This window comes from Amblyomma americanum, chromosome 7 (genome assembly GCF_052857255.1).
Source record: "Amblyomma americanum isolate KBUSLIRL-KWMA chromosome 7, ASM5285725v1, whole genome shotgun sequence".
NCBI classification, from domain to species: Eukaryota; Metazoa; Arthropoda; class Arachnida; order Ixodida; family Ixodidae; genus Amblyomma; species Amblyomma americanum.
In genome coordinates, this window is record NC_135503.1 from 157,456,213 (window position 1) to 157,478,008 (window position 21,796).

General features: G+C 50.2%; 1 pseudogene; it reads right to left on the minus strand.

Moving 5' to 3' along the window:
- Window positions 1–12,716: 12,716 nt before the first annotated feature.
- Window positions 12,717–13,881, minus strand: LOC144098188 (uncharacterized; annotated as a pseudogene).
- Between the last annotated feature and the right edge of the window lie 7,915 nt (window positions 13,882–21,796).

The following is a 21,796-nucleotide window of genomic DNA, read 5'->3' on the forward strand; positions in this document are numbered from 1 at the left end:
ATACTTTAGCGCCCCTGTTGGAACATGTTAACAACGTTTCCTTTTCGACAGTGCATTTTCCATGTCGCTTTTACAAATAGCAAAAGTGTATGTCATTTTAAAGGAGGAAACAAAAACAACATGTCCAATTACAGACCGATATCAATCCTACCAGTCTTCTCAAAGGGCATTGAAAAATTGATGCATAAAAGAATAAACAGTTTTCTCGCTAAGCACAACATATTAACACCTCTGCAATTTTGGTTTACAAAGCACCGTTCAACTGAGACAGCGTTACTAACACAAAAGGAAATCATTTTGGACTCTATTGAGCGAGAACACTATGTGCTGGGTATTTTCGTGGACTTCTCGAAGGCCTTCGATCGAATTACCCATACCCCTCTTTTAGCTAAACTAAGACACTACGGTTTTCGAGGCATATTTCTGATGCTTTTGCAAAAGTACTTAACCAATAGACCGCAGCAAGTACATAGTTACACTCCAAATTTTAAACGTCTCCGGAGTGGTGTTCCTCAAGGCAGCATTCTCGGCCCATTATTATTTAAAATTTATGTAAATGGCCTAGTAAACAATAGTGATCATACTAGATTTATCGTATATGCCGATGACACGAGTCTTTTCTTTCCTGGACCTAGCTTGACCGAACTCGAATATAAAGCGAACAGAGTACATGCGCTTTTAACAAACTGGAGCGTGGTAAACTCTCTACTTATAGATGCTTCGAAAATGAAAGCAGTTTTATTCCGCCCCAAAAAACAAACAGGCGAACGTAACCTCCAGACTTAGCCTTGCTGGATCCAACTTTGAAATGGTGTCCGTTGTCTAAAGTCTCAGAGTTATTTTCCAAGAAACATGTCGTGGGACGCTCACGTTGAAATGACTTGCTCCAATATATCTCGCAACGTCGGAATAATATCGCGCTTGCGCTTTCTTTTGCCGCAAAAGATAAAATTATTGCTTTATCATTGCCTGCTTTTCTCCACACTATAGGATATTGCTACTTAGTGTGAGGTACTACCACTGCTACGAACATCACCAAAATACATAAGTTGCAAAAAGAGTTGTGCGTATCATTTCTAATGCTGCTTTCGACGCACACACCGGGCCAATTTTTGAGAAACTAGGTCTAGTCCGACTTCCTAATCTCTACAATACGCTGCTTGACTGATGCTATCAAACCTCGATGAAGAAAAATAACCCTTATCTCAAGGAACTTGCGGCTCTGAAATGGGCATTTTTCACGTTGGGAGAGCGCCCCTAGCGGCGGCCGCCGAATCACAACTGGTGGTTCGGTCGGCCAGTTCGCGTCGCGCGGTCAGTTTGGTCAGTTGATCATTTGTTGATGTTTTCTTGCTCATCCGAACGTCGCTATTGCGTTTCAGTATGCTTTTGCCTTAATTGCTGTGAACATTTTAATTCTGTTCAGCTGACTGTTTTCGCCCATGGATTTCGCGCAATTTTTGGACGCGAGCAAGCAGTGGACCAACGATCAGACTTCTGTGCCGCCAGTTAGTGAGAATGTGATTGATATTCACTTTGGCGCATCGAACCGGCAACTGCAGAAATAATGGGCTTTCAAAGAGGAGAAATACATTCGCCGCATTGAATGCAGCGTTCATCAGCACTCGTCCGAGGGTGTGCTGCTGATGCGGAGACAGCGGGCGACAGCGCCGACGCAGCTAGCATTCTTGCGTTCGAAGATATATGGCACGTAATCCGGATGGTCCATGAAACGAGAAGGCACCCCTGCAAAAAATAAAACGTAAGGGAAATGCACGCCAACCTGACCTTTTTCACAACTGTGCACTCTCGTCAAGCGCAGCTTCAGGAATAACAAACGGGAAGCAAATGGATTGAAACCCCAGTCGGGATACCTAGTCGAGCGTGCTCGTTTGATAACAAGGCTGTGCCAGGGCTGTCGATGATGCGCAAATGGTCTCACAGCGTGCTACATCGATGTGGAGGCACCGAGGCGCTTAGTAGAACTTTCTGACGGGCTAGTTGGTACATCTCTATTAAACAGCGTGTGCTAACAGGACGTTATCCAAGTTTCCTGTGTACGTCCTGTTAGCGTACGCTGTTTAATCGAGGCGCTTACTGACTGGCGTATTTGGCTGGCTGGCGGGCGCACGAGAGTTCCGCTGAGGAAGCCGTCAACTCGCACAGTCCACTCCACTGAGGTGGTCTGAAATGGGCACAGTCCACTGCAGCAAAATATGTCAAGGCGACTGCTTTCGCAGGAGAGTTGCTCCTAAGCGGAAGGTATCCGGCATTCTCGAGCCGTCGTTTCGGCGAACACTGGTCGCGCGCTACCCCAGAGACCGGCCGTGCCACGGCGCGCGCACGTTCCCGCAGGCATACTACATTCCTTTTTACCTTTCACCCTATCTTTTAGGGTCCCTTCAACTCGCATGCGGCACTGATATTGCAGTTGCAATGAAAGAACTGCGCGATCGAGCCACGGACGGCGAGGAGCCAATTAAGTCGCACTCAAACGCTGTCTTTGCCTCTTCGCCGTCCGTGTCTCGTTCGCGCAGATCTTAGCATCTATATAAACCAACCAGCCCGACAAGTTCTACTGAAGTTATTATAATGTCCAGGGTGCTAGCAGTCAGTCCCGCGCTCATTCTTCCATGCAGCCACTTCTGCTACGCTAGCAAATGGACAACAGAGGCGTCGCACCTTGCGCTTCGCGCTACAGCTTCCTAGAAAATAGAGTGCAAGAACGAAGAAAAGGAGTTGTACATGACACAAAGTCGTCGCTGCAGACACACGAGTTGGCTGTCACGGAGATCTATATCAACACTCACATACCACATTGCCTGCGCCCACTGTGCTATTTTGGCTTCATGCAGGGATGTCGCAGGGAATCCAAAAAAAATCTTACTTTTCCTGGCGTTTTTGGTAGAATTAAAGCATCCCACTAAGGTGCATTGTTGCGGCACCCCGCCAGCGATTTCAGCAGCCACGCAAAACGCAGAGTTGGCGACAGCTACGCCGCAGCGAAGCGCCGATCGCGCGACGCAACCGGCCACACCGCTCAACTGACCGACGAACCAAGACCTACTGAACTAGTGACTTCCACACTTGGCACTGCTCCAGCGCGTATGTTCTAGTTCATGCCTTTTGCCGCTAGGGAATGGCAGCTACGGGCGGCTTGGCGCTACATTTAACCTGTTGAGCAAGGTGGCGTCGGTTATTTTACTTCGAGGATGTAATTGTTATGTCATTTGTCTACGTTTGGAGTATTCATCATTCATTCATTGCCTACCAAAGATGCCAAAAAGTCTCACTCCTGCAGCGCGCAAACAAAATATTCACCGCTACGATTTGAGGAAATGTCATATTTGCATTGTTCATTACTCGGTTTCAAAATAACAAGACAGGACAAATGCACAGGGAGGCAGTGAGATGAGAGAAATCATTTGTCGAAAGGAGACGATGATGATGATCATGACAGACTGAATGGATGGAAGGTAGGAGCGTGCCCTTTGAAACGGAGAGTGGTAGTTTCCACCATTCTCAGTTTTTTTCCTTTATTTTTGTTTAACTCTGCTGCAAAATGTTAATAAAATTCGCAATTTTCTTTAAAATACGTCTTCCTAAATGTCAAACTTATGTCACCTCTCTGCTTTTGATCCTCCAATCGCATTTTGCTAATTTCCACCGCAGGTTTATTTACATGACTATTGTTATCTCTACATCCTAAGGCTTCTGGAAGAGTGATTACATGTGCCTGCATCCACATCGGGATGGATACCATCACATTTTAGAATGAGGTGTTCAATTGTTTCTACAGATTTGCCACACACAGCACATGGGTCATCTTCTTCGTTAAATTTCTTTTCGTAGCTGCGCGTTGTAAGACAGAAGCGTTTGCGGGTCGGTAGGCTGGAAACGCCGATTGGTCGATGGGATGCGTGTCTGCGTGACGTTTTTTTCGCTTCACCCTCATTCTCAACCGGATGTGGGGTCGCCGCGCTTCTCTCGGCCTGTCCCTAGAGGGCCTAGGGAATCGCTAGGGCCGGCCGGCCGGCCGCCGGGCGTGCGTGGTCCGCGGGCATTCCCTTCGTGAGCCTAGGCGGCGGGCGCGCGTTTCGGGAGCTGTCCAGGTATCGCTTTTTTGCGTGGTGCGCTACTCGGCGACAATAATAATAATAATTGGTTTTGGGGGAAGGAAATGGCGCAGTATCTGTCTCATATATCGTTGGACACCTGAACCGCGCCGTAAGGGAAGGGATAAAGGAGGGAGTGAAAGCAGAAAGGAAGGAAGAGGTGCCGTAGTGGAGGGCTCCGGAATAATTTCGACCACCTGGGGATCTTTAACGTGCACTGACATCGCACAGCACACGGGCGCCTTAGCGTTTTTCCTCCATAAAAACGCAGCCGCCGCGGTCGGGTTCGAACCCGGGAACTCCGGATCAGTAGTCGAGCGCCCTAACCACTGAGCCACCGCGGCGGGGCTACTCGGCGACAGCCCGCTGAAATTTCTGTACAGTTCTCGCTTCCACGACATTACGACGACCCGCATAAAGGTACGCATTTTATCTCAAATTTCGCTTAATGCAGTGCTGTACCGCTTACCTACATGCCTTGCGCATTCCAGGACCTCGTTTTACTGCTGCAGGAGCACGTGGCTAGTGTCGTGCTGGTGTTCACAAAGTTTTGCCACGCCATTACGACGACCAACATAAGGCGCGGTTTGAGGACCGCCGGCGCCGCCAGCTGAACCGCCGTCTGCCAGTGCAGTGCAGCTTTGTTTAATTCCGTAGAGACCTCGCGCTTTGTCGAAATCGACGGCAGCCGTGAAAATTTACATATTAGACCTCGCTACAGCATTATCCCAGCGTAGCGCACCTTTGTTTCTTTGCGTTGGCAAGCGTTAGAAGCGCACGCCGTCTCGCGCTTTGTCCAAGTCGGCTCTAAAACTCGCGCTAGGCCTCGCTGCCGGGTTGACAAAGTGCATGGATTTGTTCCTTTCAATGGCAAGCCTCTGACACTACAGGCGGCGCCCTTAATTTTATGATCGCTGTCAGCTTCAACAGCAAGTACAAGAAAAGTTATGACGATCGCGCGGTGTGGAAATCGGCGGCAGAGACAGAAAACTCGTGCTTGTAGCTACAGACTTACCCAGCTCCAGTGCGCCTTTGTTTATTTCCGTACCGACTACTCGCGCTTTGTAGAAATCGACGCCAGCCGTGAAAATTTACATATTAGACCTCGCTAGAGCATTAGCTCAGCGCAGCGCGCCTTCGTTTCTTTGCGTTCTAACTTCTATGCAGCACACCTTCGTTTGCTCGTTACTTCTGTTCTTTTCAGTCGTTTCCTGAATCCGTCCAAAGAGCCGGGCTAGGTGGATGATTGTACGCCGTCAATGGAACCACATGGCGATCGCACTGCATACAGCACGACTTTGGTCCCTGTGTTTTTTGAATAAAAACATCAGATGTCGGTCATGGTCGTGTCCGAGGATTGCTTCGACAGCTGGGGCAAAACCGTGGGGACCGCACACGCTGTGTCGTCGCTGCCAAGTGAAGAGGCACAAAACGGCTGTCAACCTTAATAAAGGCCCTTCTCGGATCCGCCTCAGTGTTTCCTGGCAGATCACGCGCTTTGCACCCTGTGCACGTGTTCTCCACATTTCCAATAGGTCTTTCAAACCCTGCAGAAGGCTTGAATTAGGAACTGCTAATATTAAGATGGTGCATCGTACTTGAGAAACAATACCGGCTACAATGGCAAAGGTGAAGCAGGGCTGGAGTTACACGCAAATAAAGAAAGGTTGGGGGTACCCAGATAACAAGCTGAACTGGTTTTGGACAGGACTCCTATTTATTCGATATGAAAGACTCAAATAATGCATATTAAAGAGTTTATCAAGGTTTTTGTAGAAATATACTCAAAGCACTTTCCCTTCAAGAACAGTAAGCAGTCTAAACGAATAAGAAAACCATGGATCACGCCAGAGCTCAAAAGAATAATAAAGCACAAAAACAAGTTGTACCATGCCTTTTTGAATAATCCCTCTCTAGAATCTCTAATCTTCTTTTTTTTAAAAAACAAGAAATTAACTAAATGCTGAGCTTAGGCGCGCTAAGATTGTGTAACATCAAGAACTGTGCTTCCATGTTTGACTTCTGTCCTGTTCTTAGCGCTGTTCCTACACCATGTTCTCTGATGTTAGAATGAAATATTCAGACGCTGTCTGGACAGTTGTAAATAACTGGCTACGTCGCAATACGAAAAATGCGCCAACTCCACGAAAATCTATAAGGGCACTGAATTATCCGGTCAGGCTCTTGCTCGCCATGTCAACAGCAATTTTTAACTACCCATTTATCTATGATGCATCTACCTGAAGTTCCTTCATCTTGTAGCCCTTTCAAAAGCCTTTTCTTTGAGCCCACCAGTGAGACCGAAGTATGCACAACCTTTATGAATTTAAGTAATAGCAAATCCTTAGATGTTGGCAATATTCAGAAAAAACCAGTCAAATATGTACTATCTATCTTTTATTATAACTGTGCTTGCATACACCTTCAATTTGTTAATTGATACGGGAGTTTACCCGGAAGAAATGAAGAAAGCAAGAGTGACAGTTGTGTTTAAAGGGGGAGATAGAGATGTGTCCAATTATAGACCAATATCTGTGATTCCAGTCTTTTCAAAGGGCTTGGAAAAAGTAATCTTTTCCCGTGTAGTGAACTTTTTTAATGCAAAACAAAACCTGTCTGATGCTCAATTTGGCTTCCGAAGGGGCAAGTCGACGGAAACGGCTTTGTTATCACTTAAGGAATGTATCCTGCAAAACACTGAAGCAGGTATTCTCACTGTCTGACTCTTCATTGATTTTAGTAAGGCTTTCGATTCCCTAAACCATCAAATTTTATCATAAAATTTCTCAAAATGGAGTTCGTGGAACACCTTTAGACCTCATGAAATCATACCTGCAATATCGAAAACAATCTTTCTATATCCACAACCATCAGTCTTCTTTTCTGGCGGTACGAAATGGTGTGCCTCGAGGCAGCATTCTGGGCCCGATGCTTTTTAACATCTATATAAATGACATTGCGCATATTTATGACAAAGCGAAATTTATTATATACGCCGATGATGGCAGTATACTAATCTCTGGTCACAACATAAACAAGTTAATTGAAGAGTGCAACGTAATCCTTACGAAACTAGAGAACTGGTCCTCTTCTAATTGTCTCCAAATAAACCCTACAAAGACTAAGGTAATAATTTTCCGTGCAAGGAACAAGCCAGTCGAACTACAACGCGCTCCTAAATACGCAGGTCAAGAAATTCAAATTGTAGACAGCCACAAAATCCTTGAAGTTACTTTCTCGTCGCATCTCAGGTGGGATCGGCATGTGGAAAATATTTGCAAAAAGCTCTCTTCTGTAGCAGGTGTTCTAACATGATGTCGATGGCTCCTCCCCACTCACGTGGGAATTCAAATTTATCATGCTCTTTTCGGTTCCGTAACTGTTTGGGCAACCACCACAAAAACAAATGTGATAAAAATACAGGTTCTGCAGAAGAAAATGATCCGCTACATTGCAAACCTTCCTTATCTGTCTCTCCAACGCTTTTAGAAATTATAACATAGTTCGTTTTGAACATATATATGTTTTTCGCATTTTGAGGTTCTTTTACCATTCTTCTGCTTAGAGATTTCTTAATACGTACTACACATTTAAGGACCGCTTCGAATCGACTCTACACCTGAAACACCGATCTCTGGTATATTCCGTATTTTCGAATTAATCATACACTACAAACGCTTGAACACAATTTACCGACCACTCTTAATAAGTACAAAGTTTTGGCTAGTGTTAAACCAAGCGAGTTAAAAATGTATTTTGTTAATATATAGCCAGGTTGCATTTTATGTGCCTCTGTTGTCTGCCGGTGTCATGTATGCCTATTGAGTGTTTCTTTTCTCTTTATTTTTCTCGGGTCTTCTCTTTGTTTTCATGCCTCTGTAAACTATTGTTAGTGAACATACATGATCATTGTTTTCATTGCATTTAATCTATAATCACTTGCTTCGTTGTTTTTGTTTGTTCTAATATTATATATATATATATATATATATATATATATATTGTAGAGCGGTTCATTGGCACGATGGAAGCGCCGGCTACGAAGACCTTGGCACAGGCAATCAACGAGGCAGAGAGCCGAGAGACCAGACACAAGCGGCAGTGTTCCATCCAGCACGAGCATCCAACCGGCGGCGCGAGCGCTTCGTCGTCGTTGGCTTCGGGGCTGGTTCATCTTCTTCATTCCAAGTGCCCCGGCGGAAAGAGGGAGTCATCCTGGCGACTCAAGGAGAGGAGACTACGAGGGGGCTATAATACGGCCTCAAGCGGCTGTCGTGAACGACGTCGCGGCCACGGCGGCGATGGTCCGAAGAAGGTGTCACCGGTTCGATAATGTAGTTGACTGGTGACGTACGCTCCAAGATGCGGTGAGGGCCGATGTGCTTGGCCGAAAATTTGGACGTATTCGGAACAGAGAGCCAGACCAGTGAGCCAGTGGAGAAGTGAACCGCGGGCGTGTCTTGATCGGAAGCATGGGTACGGAGACCTTGACGTTCGGCGGTGAAGGAGCGAGCCAACTGGCGGCACTGCTCAGCATGGCGGGTGATGTCAGAGAGGGAAGCGTATTCCGAGCTGTCGGGGTTGTAGGGAAGGATTGTATCCAAAATACAAGAAGGTTCGCGCCCGAATAAAAGAAAGAATGGGGAAAAGCCGGTGGTTGCTTGAGTGGCGGTGTTATATGCATAGGTGACGAACGGAAGAACCTGATCCCAATTGGAGCTGTCGGAGTGAATGTATATGGCGATCATGTCCCCAAGAGTACGGTTGAAGCGTTCGGTGAGGCCGTTGGTTTGAGGGTGGTAAGCAGTAGTGGTGCGGTGGACTGTGTGGCACGCAGCGAGAAGCTCGTGAAGAACTTCAGACAAGAAAACACGGCCGCGGTCACTGAGAAGTTCGCGAGGAGCGCCGTGACGCAGGACAAAGTGATGAAGAAGGAAGAAGGCTACATCGCGAGCAGTAGCCGAAGGTAGGGCAGCTGTCTCAGCATACCGAGTGAGGTGGTCCATGGCGACTATGATCCAGCGATTCCCAGCGGTCGTGAAGGGAAGTGGCCCATATAGGTCGATGCCCACACGATCAAAAGGGCGAGCCGGACACGGTATTGGCTGTAACGGGGCAGTCGAAGGGCGAGGTGTCGACTTCCGCTGCTGACAGGCCGTGTAGGAGCGAACGTAGCGACGAACGAAGTTGTACATGCCCCGCCAATAGTACCTCTGGCGTAGTCGCTCGTACGTTTTCAGCGAGCCAGCGTGAGCGCTCTGAGGATCGGCATGGTGGTGTTCACAAATCTCAGTGCGCCGCCGCGGTGGCTGAGTGGTTATGGCGCTCGGCTGCTGGCCCGAAAGACGCGGGTTGGATCCCGGCCGCGGTGGTCGAATTTCGATGGAGGCGAAATTCTAGAGGCCCGTGTACTGTGCGATGTGAGTGCACGTTAAAGAACCCCAGGTGGTCGAAATTCCCGGAGCCCTTCACTACGGCGTCTCTCATAGCCCGAGTCGCTTTGGGACGTTAAAACCCCAAAAACTAAACTAAACAAATCTCAGTGCGAAGATGTCGGGGAATCACGAGAAGCCACTTGCGGCCATCTGGACGATAGTTGCGCCCGTACAGAAGACCGTCGCGAAGGGCAAAATGGGAAGCCTGGCGACGAAGTGCTTTTTCATTTTTTCATTTCATTTATTTACCTTAAAGGCCCCTTTCGGGGTATTACATAAGGGGTGGGGTAATCAAAAATTGGTACATTTTTTCACGATGACATATGAAGTTCAATAATGGCGTTGAAGAGTGACGGGCAGGTGATAGCAGCAGCGGAGTGGGAGAGGCCGTTCCAGTCTGTCGCGGCTCGTGGAAAGAAAGAGGTGAAGAAGGTTACAGTACGGCCACGTGGACGAGTAACTTGAAGGGGGTGACCAGTGCGATGTGATATGCGCGGCGGAGGTGCGCAGATGTATGGTTCATGGCCGAGTGAGCTGTAATAAAATTTATGAAAAAAAGATAGGGTTGCGACGCGACGACGGCAAGAAAGACTTCGTAAGTTGGACAGTGATTTCAGGGATGTCACACTGACCTCGTATGAATATTGGGAGTGAATGAAACGGGCGGCGCGATTTTGCACGGCTTCAAGTGCATCGATTAGATATGCTTGATGGGGGCTCCAAATGGGGGATGCGTATTCTAGTTTTGGTCTTACCAATGATGTGTAAGCGAGTAATTTGACCTCTTTTGTTGCGTGACGTAAATGGCGCTTCAGATAGCCAAGGGTTCTGTTTGCAGATGAAATAACATTAGTAACATGTTCCCGCCAAGTTAGATCATGACACACAGTGATACCTAAGTATTTGTATGAATGAATGTGCTCTATTGGATTGTTAGAAATTCTATAGGAAAAGGACAACGGATTAAGTCTGCGGTGAAACGAAATAAGCTTGCATTTGTTAGGGTTAAGTGTCATTAGCCAATCATCGCACCATTTTTCAATGCGGTTAAGATCATCCTGAAGGGCTTTTTGGTCGGAAGTGTTAGTTATTGAGTGGTAGATAACGCAGTCGTCGGCGAATAAACGGATATTGCATGATAGGTGTTCTGGCAAGTCATTTATGTATATTAAGAAGAAAAGAGGACCTAGGACCGAGCCCTGAGGTACGCCTGAGGTTACGGGGGCAGAAGGGGATGACTGGTTATTAACAGCAACTGACTGAAAGCGACACGTTAGAAATGCTTCAATCCATTTTAAGATGTTAGGATGCAAGTTCAGCTGCGAAAGTTTTAGCATCAAACGTCGGTGGGAAACCTTGTCGAAGGCTTTAGCAAAGTCTAAAAAAATTGCGTCAGTCTGGACTTTTTAGGCCGAGGTTCGCATGCAGATCGTGAAGAAAGAGTGCTAATTGTGTGTTACAGGAATAGTTTTTGCGAAATCCATGTTGTGCAGGATGAAAGAATTTGTTACCATCAGGCAGGAACTGCATGAATTCTGAGTAGATGATATGCGCCATGATTTTACACGGTACACTTGTGAGCGAGATAGGACGGTAATTTAATGGTGAATTTTTGTTACCGGATTTGTAGACTGGAACGACCTTTCCCCTTCTTCCAATCATCAGGTATGGTGCCCGTGGAAAGTGACTGAGCAAACAGTAACAATAAACATTCGGCAGAAATGCACTTTGTGTTTTTTAAAAGTTTAGAATTTATTTCGTCCATGCCTGCTGCAGATGAAAGTTTAATTTTATCTATTAAGGACATTATTCCATTAGCAGAAACATTGGTTACAGGCATGGTGTGCGGAATGGTTGTAGGCAGAATAGGTAAGGGCGCATCGGGCTCGCTTGTGAAGACAGAGGAAAAAGCAACTGAAAAGATATTAGCACATTCAGTATCGCTAAATGGCTCTCCTGAATCTTTATTCAGGTTAACTGAATGCGTATTAGTAGGGTTTATAATTTGCCAGAACTTTTTTGTGTTACTTTTTGGGATTCTCGACAAGTCGTCGTGATAAAAGTGTTGCTTAGCGTTTTTGACAGCTGATAAATACGAGCTCTCGGCGGCATAATAGTTGTCCCATGAGCAGGTGCTGTGATTGGCTTTAGCTGCGCGGAATAGGCGTTTCTTTTTATTTTCGAGTTTTTTCAGTGACTTCGTGAACCACGGCTGGTTTCGAGTGTCATGAAAAGCAGTCTTTGGGATGTATTTATCTGCCAGAGAGTTAAGCTTTTGTTTAAATATTGACCAGTTTTCCTGGATAGATCTGCTTTGAAAAGTTGCGTTAAAAGATGGAAAGAAAGCGTGCAGCTCGCTATTTATTGCTTCATAGTTGCCTTTATCGTACAGCCGGATTGTCTTTCCCGGACTGTGGCGAGGAATTTGTTTGAAATTAAAGACTGTGTGGATGACTTTATGGTCACTAATTTCCCGCAAGTAAGTCATGGAGGAGAAACTTTCAGGATGGCTTGTTAATACTAAATCTAAAATATTTGCAGTGTCGTTTACTACACGCGTAGGTTCTAGTACAAGTTGGGCAAGATTAAAATTCGAACAGATATCAAGGAATTCTCTTGTATCCGCTCGATTATCTATGGAGTGCACCGGGTTATGCCAGTTAATAGTCGGGTAATTAAAATCCCCGAAGAGGAGAATGTGAGCGTTAGGATACCGCGAGGTTAATTTAGACAAGGTTGCGTTCAGCTGGCGGCAAAAATGGGGAGTGTTGTGTGGCGGCCTGTAGCAGACACCCAGAAGCACGGAATGTGGTGCGGATCGCCAGATAAGCCAAATTAATTCAAGGTCGGATGAAATGTTTAAAGCAGTGCATGATAAGTGGTTGCTTGCCGCAATCAGAACACCACCACCACGTGCGTTTTTACGATCTGAACAAAAGAGAGAAAAATTAGGCAGATCAGCAAGCACCTCGCTATCACTAATGTCATTTGTTAGCCACGTTTCAGTTAATATAAGCAAGTTGCTATCAGATGATAACACCAGGTTTGACACGAGCTCTCGCTCCGGGATGAAACTGCGTATATTGGTAAAGATTGCCGAAAACGTAAGATTAGGACGAGGACATGTTTGGGAACGGTGTAGTGCAGACTTGCGTCGCCGTGGTGGCTAGAAGATTTCTTTTACTGTTTGCTCAGACTCATCAAAAAAATAGCGTTTGGGGCCTATATGGAGGGTTTTGTACCGCAAGGAAAATTTAGTTGTTTTTGATTTGGCAAACGCGACAAGTTGCTTTCTTATATTTTGAACTCGGCGGGAGAAATCTTCACCAGTGCTTAAATCAGTATCTTTTAGTTTGGGGCCATTTGAGAGGATCATTTGTTTAGTCTTAAAAGACGCAAACTTTACAATTATGGGACGCTGGCGTTCTGTGTTGTGACGCCCAAGACGGTGTGCACGTTCGATATCTTTGCTATCTAACGACAAATCGAGCTGATCGGAGCAGTGGCGGATTATGACTTCTTCGGAATCGGCAAATGACTCGGATGGTGTAGGATCGGAAAGGCCGTAAAAAATCAGATTGCATCTTCGTGAGCGGTTTTCGGCGTCATCAATTCGGGCTTCCAGATCCCGCACCAGTTGAGTAGCCTTTTCTGTGTTGCATTGCATACATTCGACATCTGTTTTCAAAGTAGCCAGGTGCTGGTAGTGGCTCTCTAAATCGGCAATCCTCTGAATCAGATCTGTAATGGTTTTCTCTGTAGTTGTTAACTTGTTTTTGATGTCTTGGACGTCACTAATTATTGTAGCCTAACCTGATGACAACTTCAATTCAGCAAGTACTGCCTCTGCACTGGCAGGTCCCGGATTCGTTTCTATGTCCCCGGACAATAGTAGCAAGATGCGAATCGTTTCTAAACATTCAATAGCAACATCGACAACACTGTGGGCTCGGAAGCTGCACCAGGCAGTAATTACTAGTTTTCTTAGCAAATAAGGCGTATGGGTTACTGACCTGCATTATGAGCAGAAGCGGATTAGTGGTCTGCTTCATGGTACAGCCACCAAGCCCACAGAGCGCAGCCGGTGATTGCCGCTCTTTTATACACGGTGTGCCAGGTGCCGTCGATGACGATGGGCGTGTCCAAGGTTCCGGAAGTGTCCAGGGTTCCAGCGATGACGCTGGCAGGTTTGAAGCGCTGATGGCGTTGAGACAACGGACATGCGTATCACTGCAGGGGTATCCAGGCAGGTCTGACGGCGCGCATTCCACCCCAGCCGAAACCAGGGCGGGAAGCAGCGCGTGTGTGACGACTGCTGCGAGCACCTGCATTATGAGCAGAAGCGGATTAGTGGTCTGCTTCATGGTACAGCCACCAAGCCCACAAAGCGCAGCCGGTGATTGCCGCTCTTTTATACACGGTGTGCCAGGTGCCGCCGATGACGATGGGCGTGTCCAAGGTTCCGGAAGTGTCCAGGGTTCCAGCGATGACGCTGGCCGGTTTGAAGCGCTGATGGCGTTGAGACAACGGACATGCGTATCACTGCAGGGGTATCCAGGCAGGTCTGACGGCGCGCATTCCACCCCAGCCGAAACCAGGGCGGGAAGCAGCGCGTGTGTGACGACTGCTGCGAGCACCTGCATTATGAGCAGAAGCGGATTAGTGGTCTGCTTCATGGTACAGCCACCAAGCCCACAGAGCGCAGCCGGTGATTGCCGCTCTTTTATACACGGTGTGCCAGGTGCCGCCGATGACGATGGGCGTGTCCAAGGTTCCGGAAGTGTCCAGGGTTCCAGCGATGACGCTGGCAGGTTTGAAGCGCTGATGGCGTTGAGACAACGGACATGCGTATCACTGCAGGGGTATCCAGGCAGGTCTGACGGCGCGCATTCCACCCCAGCCGAAACCAGGGCGGGAAGCAGCGCGTGTGTGACGACTGCTGCGAGCACCTGCATTATGAGCAGAAGCGGATTAGTGGTCTGCTTCATGGTACAGCCACCAAGCCCACCTAGGGAAGGAGGCCGTAGAGGGAAGGAGGGAAGGAGGCCGTAGAGGGTGCACGAAGTACGTCGAGCAACGACGAAATCCATGGATCTTGGCGTTGTTGATGGGGCATGTCCATGGTAGGGAGCGCTGCGAGTAGGGATGCAGATATTGGCGAAGAGGGCGCAGGAGAGGGCAGTGGGGAGCGGGACAAGGCGTCGGCGTCGGAGTGCTTGCGGCCCGATCGGTAAACTACGGTGATATCGAATTCCTGAAGACGGAAGGCCCAGCGGCCTAGGCGCCCTGAGGGATCTTTGAGTGAAGCCAACCAGCACAAAGCGTGATGATCGGTGACGACGGTGAACGGGCGGCCATATAAGTATGGGCAGAATTTTGTTAGAGCCCACACTACGGCGAGACACTCCTTTTCCGTCACGGTGTAGTTCGACTCAGCCTTGGTGAGGGCACGGGTGGCGTACGCAACGACGTATTCAGGAAATTCGGGCTTGCGCTGGGCAAGGACAGCCCCGAGGCCGATTCCGCTTGCGTCGGTGTGCCCCTCAGTAGGGGCACTGGGGTCGTAGTGTCGAAGGATAGGTGGAGAGGTGAGAAAACGACGGAGCGCAGCAAAAGCGTCGTCGCAGGCCGAGTCCCACGTAGACAGGTCGGCGGGACCATTAAGAAGTTTCGTCAGGGGCGCGACGATGGAGGCGAAATTGGGAACAAATCGCCGAAAATAGGAGCAGAGACCCACAGATCGGCGCACTTGTTTTGTAGAAGTCGGTTTAGGGAAGTCAGCGACAGCACGGAGTTTGTCAGGATCGGGCAGGACGCCGTCTTTGGAGACGAGGTGGCCGAGTATTGTCAGCTGCCGGGCACCAAAGTGACATTTTTTGATATTAAGTTGAAGGCCAGCATTGGTGAGGCAGCTCAGTATCTGGCGCAAGCGCTTGAGATGCGTCGGAAAATCGGGCGAAAACACATCATCTAAATAGCAGAGACAAACAGTCCACTTCAGGCCGCGCAAGATCGTGTCCATCATTCGTTCAAACGTTGCGGGAGCGTTACAGAGGCCGAATGGCATCACGTTGAACTCATAGAGTCCGTCAGGGGTGACGAACGCCGTTTTAGGGCGGTCGGACTCAGCCATCGGGACTTGCCAATAGCCGGAACGGAGATCCAAGGAGGAGGAGAACTCGGCGCCTTGCAAGCAGTCAAGGGCGTCGTCAATACGTGGTAGCGGGTAGACATCTTTGCGCGTAATTTTGTTGAGCCGGCGATAGTCCACGCAAAATCGTATCGAGCCATCCTTCTTTTTAACCAGGACGACTGGGGACGACCAAGGACTGGCGGAAGGTTGAATAATGCCGCGTTGTAGCATGTCGTCAACTTGCTCAGTTATGACGCGGCGCTCGGGAGGCGACACACGGTAGGGGCGCTGACGGAGAGGAGCATGGGTTCCGGTGTCAATGTGGTGCTCGACAGTGGTCGCACGGCCCAAAGAAGTCGACTGGTGGTCAAACGATGAGCGAAACTGGTTGAGCAGGGCAAGGAGCTGCGCGCGGTGAGCAGTGTCGAGAGCGCGGTCAATGCAGCGGTCGAAAATGTCCGATGACAAAGCTGGAGTAGCACCACGTGGGGTGAGGGCAGCGACTTCGGCACTGGAGAAGGTTACATCAGTGTCGAAGGAAGAGATCAAAGCAGCGGTTTCAAAATGGCCGAGGCACTCGCCACGGAGCAGGGAGAGCGCGGAGAATGAGGTGTTAGAGACGAGGATGGCGGCAGCACCGTGGTGAATGTCGATGACGGCGAAGGGAAGACATAGGTGTCGGCGAGAGGCAAGTACAGGGGAAGGCATGAAGAGAACGGTGGCGTCAAAAACTGAGGCGGCGCAAACAGGGACAAGCACGGCACTGTCACGGGGAATGTCAGTGTCCTCGGCGACAACAAGCTTAGCAGCACAACGAATCGGAGGCTCGTCGAGGAGCGCATCGCAGAGCGGAGAGAAGACGACGTGCGCACGGGCACAGTCAATGACGGCACTGTGCAGGGAGAGAAAATCCCATCCAAGGATGACGTCATGGGAGCTGGCACGGAGGACTAAAAATTCGACAACATACAAAACATCGGCGATGACGACGCGTGCTGTGCAAGCGGCAGAGGGATGAACGGTATCGGCGCTGGCGGTACGGAGTGAGAGTCCAGAATATAGGGTTGTAACTTTGCGAAGCGAGCGGCAGAAGTTTTCGTGAATAACAGAAACGGTGGCCCCAGTGTCCACAAGCGCAAGTGTCTTGACTCCGTCGACAAAAACGTCAAGAAGGTTCGGGGGCGAAAGGCGAGGACTTAAGCAGGGCGATGAGTGCGCTGTTCGTGCCCCCGGAACTGCGGCTGCTAGTTTTCCGAATCGGCGCGGACGTTGCGACGCCTCATGGACGGTAATGAGCGGCGGCGAGGCGAAGGCGAGCGGTGGGAAACGTTGGGCTGGCGACCGTGCTCGCGGTCAGGAGAGGTCTCCTGAGGTTGTGGTACGAAACGTGGGCGAAAGGTACGGTCTGCATCAGGGTAGTCTGGCAGAGGGTGGACAGGCGCATGCAGAGTACGTCGACAGAGGCGCGCGACGTGGCCCGGAAGACCGCAGGCGTAGCATATCGGTCGATTGTCAGCTGTGCGCCAAGGGTTGTAGGTAGGGGGCGTGAAGCGGGTCCGTGGAGCAGCAGGCGCAGGCACCACTTGAGGAACGTACGTATAAGCCTGCGGTCGCGGTGGTCGCGCGACAGCCTCGGCATACGTGAGAGGCACGGGAGTGGGGGCAGGCGGCACTTCAACTGGAGGACCGTAGCTCAACGGAGCAGCAACAGGCGGTGGCGGGGTCGGGGGAAGGCCGACCTGGGGATCCAAGGGTGCTGCTGGTTGTGCAAGAGGAGGGAGGGCGTCAGCGACAGCCTGCGTGATGGCGTGCCGGATCTCAGCGCTGAGGGGGGTCGGTGTCTGATGTTGGCGAGATAGGAGCGAGAGCTGCCGGCATACCTCGTCCCGCACAAAGTCTTTGATGGTAGCAAGTAGATCTGGATTGATGGCCAGGCCGGAGATGGAGTCGGCAGGCGGAGGAGGCCGACGAGCGCAAAGACGTTTGTGACGTTCCTTGTGTGTGCTACGAGGTTCCGCGTTCGACGGCGCGGCGTAGACGGAGACCCAGATGACAGCGGCATCATCAATTACCCAGCCATGCTCTTTGAGAGTGACGACCAGAACGAAGGGGTTTAAGCCCAACCGGACCCCCTTTCCATAGTGCCGGCACGAGTCGAACGCCGCCGCCGCCGCCGCGGGGAAACGGGCTTTATCCTCCCCAATTACCGTGGCCGTTCCAGGGGGCCTCGTTTCGGCGGGCCTGGCCCCGTGGCAAGACGGTGGGCATCATCAATCAACCCTCCCGAGCACATCCCAGGACAAGGGACCACTTTCCCGGCCTTTTAGTGACCTCGCGTTCCGGCCTTGAGGGGCGAGTGTCATTTGATGGAGAACGGAGGCCGGTGACCCGCGGGAACTGTCAGCGGGCCAGAGCGCGCCTTACCTTGAGGAGCGAGTGTCATTTGATGGAGAACGGAGGCCGGTGACCCGCGGGAACTGTCTGCGGGCCAGAGCGCGCCTTATCACAGCCGACGCTATGCGCTACCTCGAAGACAACCTTCTTTCCCTCGGACTCAACACGTGAGGGGGGCGAGACCATAAGTGCGGTGGTGTGTTTGTGCGCCCAAGTGAAAGCCCTAGCCCCCCTCCTTCCCCTCCGGCGTGGGCGTCCTCACCCTAGGGAGTGTGGGGAGAAGAGGATATAAAAATCGACAAGCAGTACGGAAGGACGCTCAGGACGACATCGTTCGCCAAGAGGGCCTTCAGCGCCGAAGCCTGACGGCGTGCAGCGTCTGCCAGCAACCGCTCGAGCTCAACTCCGGAGCCCCTCCATCGTCCCCATGAAGTCATCGGCACGTAAGCTCGGACGCCCCAGCCTCTGAATCTTAATCATGTATAATTATTGAATATATCTGTTTGTTTAAACTGAGCCATACGGTGTCTCTTTGCCTCTCCGTCCCGTGTGGACCTGCGCATTATGGGGGTCATCACACTGGTGTCAGAAGTGGGGTCTCAAAAGCAAATGTCCTCTGAATGCTGCGACATTCATGACTTCAAAATTGTAATCAAAAGGGAATCACGGGACTGATTGTGGGACTTTTACCCCCATTTGAGAGGCTTGAGGCACCGGAGGGCTTGAAAAAAAAAATGTCTTTATCTGAGGGAGCTCCCACTAAACAGCCGTCGCTCGGAGCAAGCATGCTGGCATTAGGAAGCGTAATTCCGACGTTTACAGGAGATAAGACAGGGGTTCCAATCTGCGATTTCTTTTCCATGCTAGAAGAGATTGGGAAAATGGGGGGATGGTCCGATGCTCAAATGCTGGGAATGGCAAGGTGTAAGATGGCAGGAGCTGCTCATGATTTTGCATGGCGAGACGAAAAAGTAAAATCCGCAAAATCATTTGCGGAATTTAAGAAGCTCGCGTTTGAGCATTTCGACACTGAACCACGTCACGTGCGGGTACAGAGGTTCCGTGACGCCGGACAGATGGTAGGGGAGGACGTGCGAACGTTTGCGTCGCGGCTTCAGCGCTTAGCGCGCGATACGTTAAGCAGGGAGGAGGAAGGAGACCAGCTAAAGAAGAAATACGCGGAGGATATACTTAAAGAGGAAATGACCGCTTTCTTCGTGGCTGGTCTGCAAGACCCCGTGCGCCGGTTCGTGCTCTCGCGCAAGCCGAGCAATTTCGACCAAGCCGTGGAGGCCGCCTTGGATGAGGAACGAAATGAGGCGTTAACGACAGCCGCAGCGAGAGTACGCGTCATAGAGAGAGCGGTGCTCCACCCTGAGGTTGCTCTCTTGACAGAGCGGTTAGATCACTTAGAACAGCTGCTATCTCAGCAGGTAGAACGCCAGGTTGAAGCGCGCGCTCAACAGCGCCCATTCGCTGGAAACCGGAGACCGCCACAAAGATACAGGCGCGGTATGCGAGATTTTGAAGAAATCGTATGCTTCGCTTGCCAGGGTCGCGGACACATCGCCAGGTTCTGCCAAAACGTGCGCCGTGGGGAGCCACAAAGAGAAGCAGGCGAGACACGCCCTAAGCAAGCCTACAGCGGGGCTCCAGATACCGAGACAAAAAAACTAGGTAGTCCTCCCCAGCCTGAGGAGCGTGAGGAGGGAGCAGTGGATGATGAGGTGGTGGTAGTTTGTGTGGCCGACGAGGCATGCCCTGTTGTGCGTTGCAAGTTAAATGGTTGTTGCATGGAATTGTTGATAGATACGGGGTCAAAGGTGACATTGCTTAAGGAGAGCAGTTTTAACACGCTTCGAAGGAAGGGGGACCGCGAGTTGTTGGAAGCGTCTGGTGGTATGGCAACCAAATTTGTAGGCATAACGGGGGATCCTCTTGGCATAAGTGGACTCTACCGGTTACACTTCTCTCTCGGCGGAATTGCATTGAAGCACCCCTGCTACGTATGCCCGGACACGGTGTCTCTGCCAAACGGAGTGTCAGGTATATTAGAGCAGGATTTTTTGAGAAAAGGGAAGGTAGTAGTCTCATTCTCTGAGGAAGAGGTTAATGCGGGCGGATCAAAAGTTCCGTTTTTGAACAGGAGAGGGGCTGAGATTCGCATTACGGATATTGACACCCGTCAATCAGTGGGATCATTGGAGAAGGTATATTCGCGGGTTGCCGTCAGGCTGGTCGATGAGGCGGTCGTCCTTCCTTGGTCGGAGCACATTTTGTACGCGTTTGTGCCTTCAGATGTAGAGAGCGGCGCCGTGGGAGTGCTTGAGCCGGTCGACTCTCTCAGCAATGGCCTGAAGGCAGCCGCGTGCCTCGTGACAGTTAATGACGCCCACAGAGTGCCCATACGAGTGGTTAACTGTAGTCAGCAGCCAATGAGCCTTCCCAAGAACAAAACATTGGCTTTCTTCACCTCTGCGATAGAGAAACGTGAGCCCACCGATACGGTACTCGCAACTGTAGAGCATGCTAGTCCTTCTGCTGCTCCAAAGGTGTCGTTCGATCTTTCTCACGTAAAATCCAGGGAGAGGGAGGCTCTGGCTGGTTTGCTGAACGACTACTCGGAGGTATTCGCCGCGTCCAACCTGGATTTGGGCTGCTGTAGCGTTATAAAGCACAGGATAGAAACCGGCACTTCATCGCCCGTTTACCAGCGTGCGTACAGGATTCCTTACTCCCAACGTGAGGAGATGGAGCGGCAGGTGCAGGACCTGATTAATCGCGGCATTGTCGAACACTCAAAGTCACCCTGGGGAGCACCAGCACTATTGGTGGAAAAGCCAGATGGCTCGTATCGATTGGTAGTGGACTACCGCAAACTAAATGTCGTAACTCGCATCGATGCATACCCCATCCCCAATATACAGGAGACGCTTTCTCAGCTGGGCTCTGCCAGGTACTTCACGGTAGTGGACATGGCGGCGGGATTCTGGCAGATAGCAATGGATCCGGCAGATGCCGAGAAAACGGCATTCAACACGCCCTCAGGGCACTATGAATGGAAAAGAATGCCGATGGGTCTGGCCAACAGCCCTGCTGTCTGGCAGAGAACAGCTGATGTTATCCTGGCAGGTCTGCTGGGGAGGCTGTGCTTCGTGTATATGGATGACATAATCATATACAGTGACAGTTTTGAGAACCATTTGGGCGATATTGAGCAGGTTTTGGTGCGACTAAGAGGAGCGGGTCTCAAGCTGAAGCCCTCTAAGTGCCAATTCCTCAAAAACGAGGTGAAATACCTCGGGCACGTTGTTTCAGCTGACGGCGTGCGACCGGACCCTGAGAAACTAAGGTGTGTCTCGGATTTTCCATCCCCGACTAGCGTCCGCCAGGTCCGGCAGTTTCTCGGCCTGATCGGTTACTACCGAAGGCACATAGAGGAGTTCGCCAAGCTCGCTAAGCCGCTCACCGCCTTAACAGCCAAAAATGTCGCCTTTCGCTGGGACGAAAACGCGGAGGATGCTTTTGGGGCCCTGAAAAGGAAGCTAATGAGTGCACCGCTGTTGCGCCACCCGGATTTTAATTTGCCCTTCGTTATGGCCACAGATGCGTCAAAGTTCGCAGTTGGTGCCATGCTATCTCAGGTTATCGAGGGCAAAGAACATCCCGTTGCTTTTGCTAGCCGACAGCTGAGCCCCACAAAGCAAAAGTACGGAGCT